A 7,372-nucleotide genomic window follows, 5' to 3' on the forward strand; every position below is an offset into this window, starting at 1 on the left:
TAAAACCTGAGATGCAGTATAAATTTTCATTAAATTTTCTATTTGATTTGAAATGTATGAATTGGAAAATAAAACAACTTTAGACACTCCACATGATAGAATTCTTATTGCATGTTGAATCTTCTTGCAGATTATGGTCAACTGCTTCATCATAAAGACATCATTGCTGTTGATATGGCAGAAAACAACACTGAGAGAAGCTGAATGATTGCTTAATTCTCTAACCATATGATCTGCTCCCTTTTTTTTTTTTTTTTCCAAACAAGGGAACATGAGTCACAAAGGCAGCCTGATGGATGTCAGATCTCTTGAAGATTGGGTTATGTTTTATTTATCTGTTTATTAGATGTTTAAATATATTAATTGAAGTTTAGCATTCCCTCTCTTGAATATTAATATATCATCCAGATTATTTATCTCGACTCTATTTGGCCCACACTATCAAGAAGAGCTATAGTCACTCATTTAAGTTAGCTTGTCCAAATTATGGGAAAACCTACCACCTCACTCTTGAGGTTTTCTCCTCTCTTTAACTGTCCAAAAACTGGAAGTATATTGAATTCAAAGGGTTTCTTTCTTCCAGATGGTTAGTGTGTTCAATCTCCTAGTGACTTCACCACTGCCATACTGTATAATTTTGAAAATTAATGTGACACAGCATTGTGAGCACTTGTCCACTGTTGCAGTGATGCTTTGATCTATAAATCCCTTTAGAACTATAGTTTCCCTCCATGCTTGAGATACATGAATATAGCTATTTTAGTTCATACTTACATAATAAGCACAACCACCTTAGCTGAGTTGTTGGCTTCAGAGGGGCTTTCAATCATATGTACATGTTCTCACCCAGCAAGTTTTAAAGCCAGAATTCTCTTTCACTCACAATGAATTCTGCTTTGAGGTATCTGAGTGCCTTTCCTTCTTAGTGAGAATCATCCTAATTTCTCAGTGCTTCTCGTATTGTTCAGTCTCAAATGGGAATGAGCTGGGATCTTATAATACTTCTCTTCCTAAGAGGAACTTTGTCTATTATAAATAATTGCCCACTTTCTCCACGGAGAATAACTCTGCACACCAAGGCAAGGTGTATTGCAAGGTAATATGTTTTTGAGAGTATACAGGATTCTCTTTATAGTCTTTGTCAGGGGAGGGACTGCCCATAGCTTAATAATTTCATAACTTAGAGCACTATTCATGGATGTTTTTCCCATAACACAGACTCTGTTTCTAAATTACTTTGATTCATAGAAGTTCCTATTTTTCAGAATTCTTCTTATACCTCTTTGAGATTAATTTTGATAGGATTGTATTTTTATTATTATCAACGGCAGAAGACTTAGGTGAGGACTGGTCTCTCCAATGCTCCTCACTAGAGAGTTTTGGGAACTTCAGACAATCCTTAAAATCTCAGGACTGTCAAGTCCCAGACAACACATAATCCCTGCTGGCTCTGTTTTCAGGGTAAGACTCTGGGAAGAAGAGAATGGGCAGTAGGAGAAAGGATAGCTGGTCTATTTGGAGTCCCAAAATTATTCAGAATTTAATAAATTTTTAAAAAAGGGGGTAGTTTATGTAATATAATTCAAGTTCTAAGGTGCATTTGAGCCTCTTCAGTTACCTTGGCATCTGTGGACTGAAACAGGTCTACTGGACAAAATACAAATATTTATTAAGATCTTTAGTAGGCTGGCATAGGTACAAGAAGGATTAGAAATTTGAGGAAGTGTTGAATGGGATGTGTGTGTGTGTGTGTGTTTCCATAATTAAACCAAAAAAAAAAAAAAAGCCAAGTTGAGATGGAGTCCATTCCAACTCATGGTGGCCCCATGTGTGTTAAAGTAGAACTGTGCCCCATAGGGTTTTTAATGACTGATTTTTCGGAAGTATATTATCAGGGCTTTCTTTTGAGGTGCCTCTGGATCGACTCTAACCACGAATCTTTTGGTTAGCAGCTAAGCCTCCTAAACTATTTGTACTACCCAGGTACACGAAAATCATAATTCTGAAACTTGCTGCCGTCAAGATGATTACTACTTATAGTAACCCTATAGAATATAGAGGAGCTCTGGTAGCATAGTGCCTAAGGCACTTGACTGCTCACCAGAAGGCTGGTGGTTCAAACCCACCAGCCACTCCTGGGAAGGAAGGTTGGGCAATCCTACTTCCATAGTGATACTGCCTCAGAAACCCAAGGAGGGGTCGCTATGAGTCGGGGCCAACTCGACGGCAAACAACAACATAGATTAGGGTAGAACCTCCCCACACGGTTTCCATGGCTGTAATCTTTATGGAAGCAGACTGCCCCATCTTTCTCCCACAGAGCAGCTGGTGGGTTCAAACTCGCAACCATTCGGTTAGCAGCTGAGTGTTTAACCACTGCACCACCAGGGCTCTTCCGTATTTCAGTGTGGACCTGATTGGCCAGCACACCCAGAGGTGGTCTTGGTGCCCCCTGGTGGTTACTGAATCATTACAGTTCTCCTTGACATAAAGTCTCATTGAGTGAAAAGCTAGAACTTGCACGATGAGAAATCATGAAGCAGAATGGATTTTCATAACTTAAGCTACTTCTTCCTGTTAGTGATTTATGGCAAAATGAGGCGTTAAGTAATAGAAAGAAAAAGCCTCCCCAGGTAAAATAAAATTTTGGGAATATGTATACATTCTTCTTCTTAAGAATACTGGACATGTATTAAATGATTTCAAATAATCACATACCACGTTTTTCTATATTTAGCATTTCTTTTAACATTAGTCAAATAACAAAACAATAAACAATTACTTGACTTAAAATTTTGGAATACTTTTTAAAGGGGTGGGAGAATTTCATTGAGTGATACCTTAACGATATTTGATAAGACTCTGTTCGAACTTAGATGTGAATTATATATTTATTTGTTACATAGTCTTAAAATATCTTGATAACTGCAGTTAGAAAATTATCATTATAATAGAATAAACTTTCCCCATATATCTGAACTCAGGAAGTTCACAAAACTTTTAAGGCATAAAATATAGTCTTGAGTTATAATTTGACTTCTGAGTTCTAACTTCCTATATTGTCAACTACATCTGAAGCTTAGAATAAGTGAAATTGCTATTGTGTGTGTTTTTCTGAGCTTATTTTGTGTACAGTTTTACAATAAACTGCAAATAATATACACTACATAAATCACGCTAATGTAAATATGTAGATTATTTTCCAGCACAGTGGAAGGATTGTTTACATTTTGACTGAAATCACAACCAGAGAATCTCATTTTCTGCAGGACTTCGAATTGGTTCTTCCCAGTACAGTTGTGGCTGACAAAGTGAACCAGGATGAACGAGCATTCATGAAATATGGGTATATTGGAATGATAATTGGAATGGGAAAAGTTAGTGGGTGATGCCCTACTAGAAAATTTCCTTCTTAGAAAACAAAAGCAGTGTGTGCGTTACATACCAAACAAATCTCTTGACCAATAGAACTGGAAACAACAGCGTCCAGCTCAAAGGTAGCAGCCAACCATGCTGATTTGAATGTGTGTCCCTCTGCACAGTCTTGGCAAAGCCAACCTCCCATATCAGGTTCCAAGAAAGGCTTACTATGCCTCTTTTGAGTCTCCCATTCCAGGGCTTCGATCCATAAATTTTCCCATTCTGGTTATTGTTATGCCTCACTCAAATTTGTAAAATTCAGGTCTGTTCTGATTTCATTGTATAGGCCATAACTGAACCGGTTTGAACCAGTCAAAGTCATGATTTTCTGTAATATCTGTTAACTGAAACATAATGTTTCTTTTCTGTTTATAATCATTTTCTTCAGCACAGTACCTTTTCTAATTCAGTTTAAACTACTCTTTTTCTGTGATAAACTTACATTTTCACATTTACCAGCTGTGAATGCATTTAGACAGTAAGTGCAAAAGTAGTAGGTTCAGAAACAGCACTTGGATTTCATTGTTGTTGTTAATTGTTTAATTGGACCGGATGGGATTTGTAACACATTGAAGTCTCCAGTTGTCCTTTACCCTCTAAAGATGTGTTTACTCCACAAAAAATAAATAAATAAAATAAGGAGGGAGTTTTCATTTTAAATTCATGGAACTTATACCCTAACATCATTACAATTTACTCTAAGAAACTATTCCTCTCTTAAAATAAGAATCTATTTCCCAAAGGTAAACAGTGAGATATATGTTAATATTGTAGAAAGTCAAAAGAAGATAACAACTCTACCTTCATTTATAATGTGTTTTGAATTTGTGCATTTATTTTTATCTATAAATACTGATGTGTGATTATTAGCAATAAGATAAAATAAAAGAGTGGTATAAAAATTCAGTATAATTTCTTTGTATTTGCTGATAGGCATTTTTCTCTTTCTACTGTACATTCATGATAGATGTTTCAAAATGGGAAAACAAATGGAAATACTGAACAGTTTTATAGTCTCTTCTCATTTATTTACAATTACCAAAATAAAAGTGGGTTACTTATCAAGTACATTGCACAAAGAACACATTAAAAAATTTAAAAAAATAACAATTATCTGAAATTTACTTTTGGCCCAGTATTTATTTGTATCCATTGTTTTTTATTGCTCAGGAAAATGATTTCTTTCTAATTCATTTTATAACACACACAAACATACATGCATTCACTTTTCTCAAATTCACTCAAAATAATATGTAAAACTCATAGATATGAAGCTAAAATGAACTGTTTCAAAGTGCTATGAAGAAATTAATTATTTGTTATTTTAAAATATGAGAGCTTTGTATGCTGATTTTTTTAAATTTGAATACCTTCTAGTATAAATAGATTTATGTTTTATCATTTGTCAATGACAGCTGAATTGCAACTTATATGTTAGTATATATGCAGAATAATACTGTATAATGAGCATTCACTCCTTGAGTAAACCATTTATTTTTGTTAAATGCCATAACTCCTTTATCAATACACTTAAGCACCACACAAAAAAAAAGAAGAAAATGTTGATAAACTTAAAAATGAGTGCCGTTGTACAACTCTGCAGGGGAAACTGTTAGCAGCCTGGAATGTGTATTTTACGTGAAGCTTCTTGTCTGTAAAAGTAAAAGCCAAGTTGCACATGCCCCAGTGTCTGGCAGAAAGAGGGGACACATTAAGGGGGCTCCCGATACCACATATACTCATCAGAGAAGTGAAGGGTATTAGTTCTTTGATTACTTGGTTTAAATGGAAAGATATTTGTATTCATATCACTGAGTATTAGTCATTCAATAGATGAAAGGAATATTTCAATCTTTAAAGGATACCTTGGTGTCATTCTAAGAGTGGAGATGAGACCCTGGAGAAAGTGCTGAAATCCTGGAGAATTTAACTATTAGAAGGGCTTTAATACTTGTGAGTTTCTGTTTCTGATATTAATAGTTTTAAAGCCTATCTGTGGGGATTTATGTTTTTAATTCTAATGTTTTAGCTTGTGATTGTTAACCTTAAAGCATCTGTTTGTGTAAATAATGCTTCAACTCTGTAACAAGTGTGCTCTACTTTCTGTATGTGTCTCTTTCCAAGGTTAATCTGTTAAACAATTACATTTTCTATGCATCTTTTAAAGAGCACTTAAGATGCTTTTAGATATAATTTCTAAAACATTTGACAGGCATAATGGTAAGGAGCATGTAACATTTAAGAAATAAACTACAGAACCACAGAGAGGTTAAAAGAGAAGAAAATTTCATGTTCTTTTTCGTGTGTAATCTTGATAAGTAAAAACTATAGGAGACAATTTATCATAAAATGAAATTAAAAAATCAGAATTTATGATGGAGAAATTTAAATGAGAAGCTTTAGTTTACATACTAGAAGCAACTCAATTCACATTATATTTCCGTAAGAAAGATTGAAAACAAGTTTGGAGATGTAGGCCAAATCATACTATGTCTGTCATATATAAAGGCAAATCATGAGTGACCGAGGACTTTTTTTTTTTTTTTTTTTAAAGAAATATAGGGTAGATAGAGAAGAAAATGAAGCTCATGCTAAAAACATGATCAAGTTATTTTACGTGACCTTTAAAACTGGGGATTTGGTAATTAAGGTTTTAAAGTTCTTCCTTTTATTATAGTGTCCATCTCTTGAATTACAGTGTCCCAAACTGCCTGATGGTAAACAGACTCTCAACAGTCATCCTTGCTGTTCGGGGTGGGTGAATTCGCTGGAGATACTGGTAACAATTTTTACTCTTAATTTCCCTTAGAAAGATAATTATTGAATAATTACTTTTAAAAAGTACTAAATATCTGCGAAATAACAAGCTTTATTTTATGAATTGAACACATAGTAGCATAATTAAACAATTTATGCTGCTAAATGGGAAACGAGCAAGGTCGGGCTATCCAAGGAAAATCTCAAAAATTGAAAAACATGTAAGAAAAATAATAAAGGTCCTTTTGAGGGTCCGCAATGTCCTACTTGGACCAACAAATATCTGGGAAATGCTAGGGCGGGGGTTAGGGGGCACGTAAAACAAAAGACTTCCTTTCCTCACTCCCTTTTCCCGTTTCTTTGCCAAAGCTTGTTGCAAACTCTTGGAGACATTGTTTAAACATAATACATTTGGCTACTTTTATTCTTCCAGGGATTGTGGTGGGTGGTGCCCAGAACTGACTGCCGAAAAACAGAAGTAGAAACCCTTTTAAAAAGGCAAAGAACAAAATTACTCGACCTGCGAAGGTTGTGAGTAACAATAAAAAAAAGTAAATAGCACTTTACTTAAAGGCACAGCTCATTTCACTGCCGGGGTCGATGAGAGACGGCTTGCATCGCCTAAAAAGACCGCGAGGAGTACAGCTACAAGCAGGAGTGTAAGTAAGGAGGGTTATTCTCGGATTTTTCTACTCTACGAAAACTACGATTTCTAAAAGCGGACAGCCCAACAGCAACACACAGCACCTCGCCTGCCATCCTCGTCTTGCCTCTCGGAGCATCCAGTGCAAACCTAGAGATCAGAACCTGGGGGGAATCCTGGACTGGCAACCTGACTCCGCTCAGCGCCGATTGGCCTGAGCCCTGGACCCCGCCCCCGAGCCCGAGGCGGCCGTTTCGCCGAGACCCGCCCTCAGTCCCTGGGAATTGCTGTCTGGCAGGCCGGCTGCTCCTGCCACTCAGCCCGAGTGGCGGAGGCTCTCTGCACAGAGCCCCGCCTCCTCCCCCTAATTGATATTATTGGAGTGTGGAGCAAGCGGCCGGTCTGCAGTCGGAGACTTGCAGGCAGCAAACACGGTGCGAAGAACAGAAGGAGGAGGGGGAATAGAAAAGCTAAATGTGGAGCAGCCAGCCCGCGACCGGGAAGGAGTAATCGATGAGAGGAGCGCAATAAAACAAACAAACCAAAAAAAAA

The sequence above is a fragment of the Orycteropus afer genome, unplaced genomic scaffold (genome assembly GCF_000298275.1).
Source record: "Orycteropus afer afer isolate SDZICR_OR568_19922 unplaced genomic scaffold, OryAfe1.0 scaffold00011, whole genome shotgun sequence".
Lineage (NCBI taxonomy): Eukaryota > Metazoa > Chordata > Mammalia > Tubulidentata > Orycteropodidae > Orycteropus > Orycteropus afer.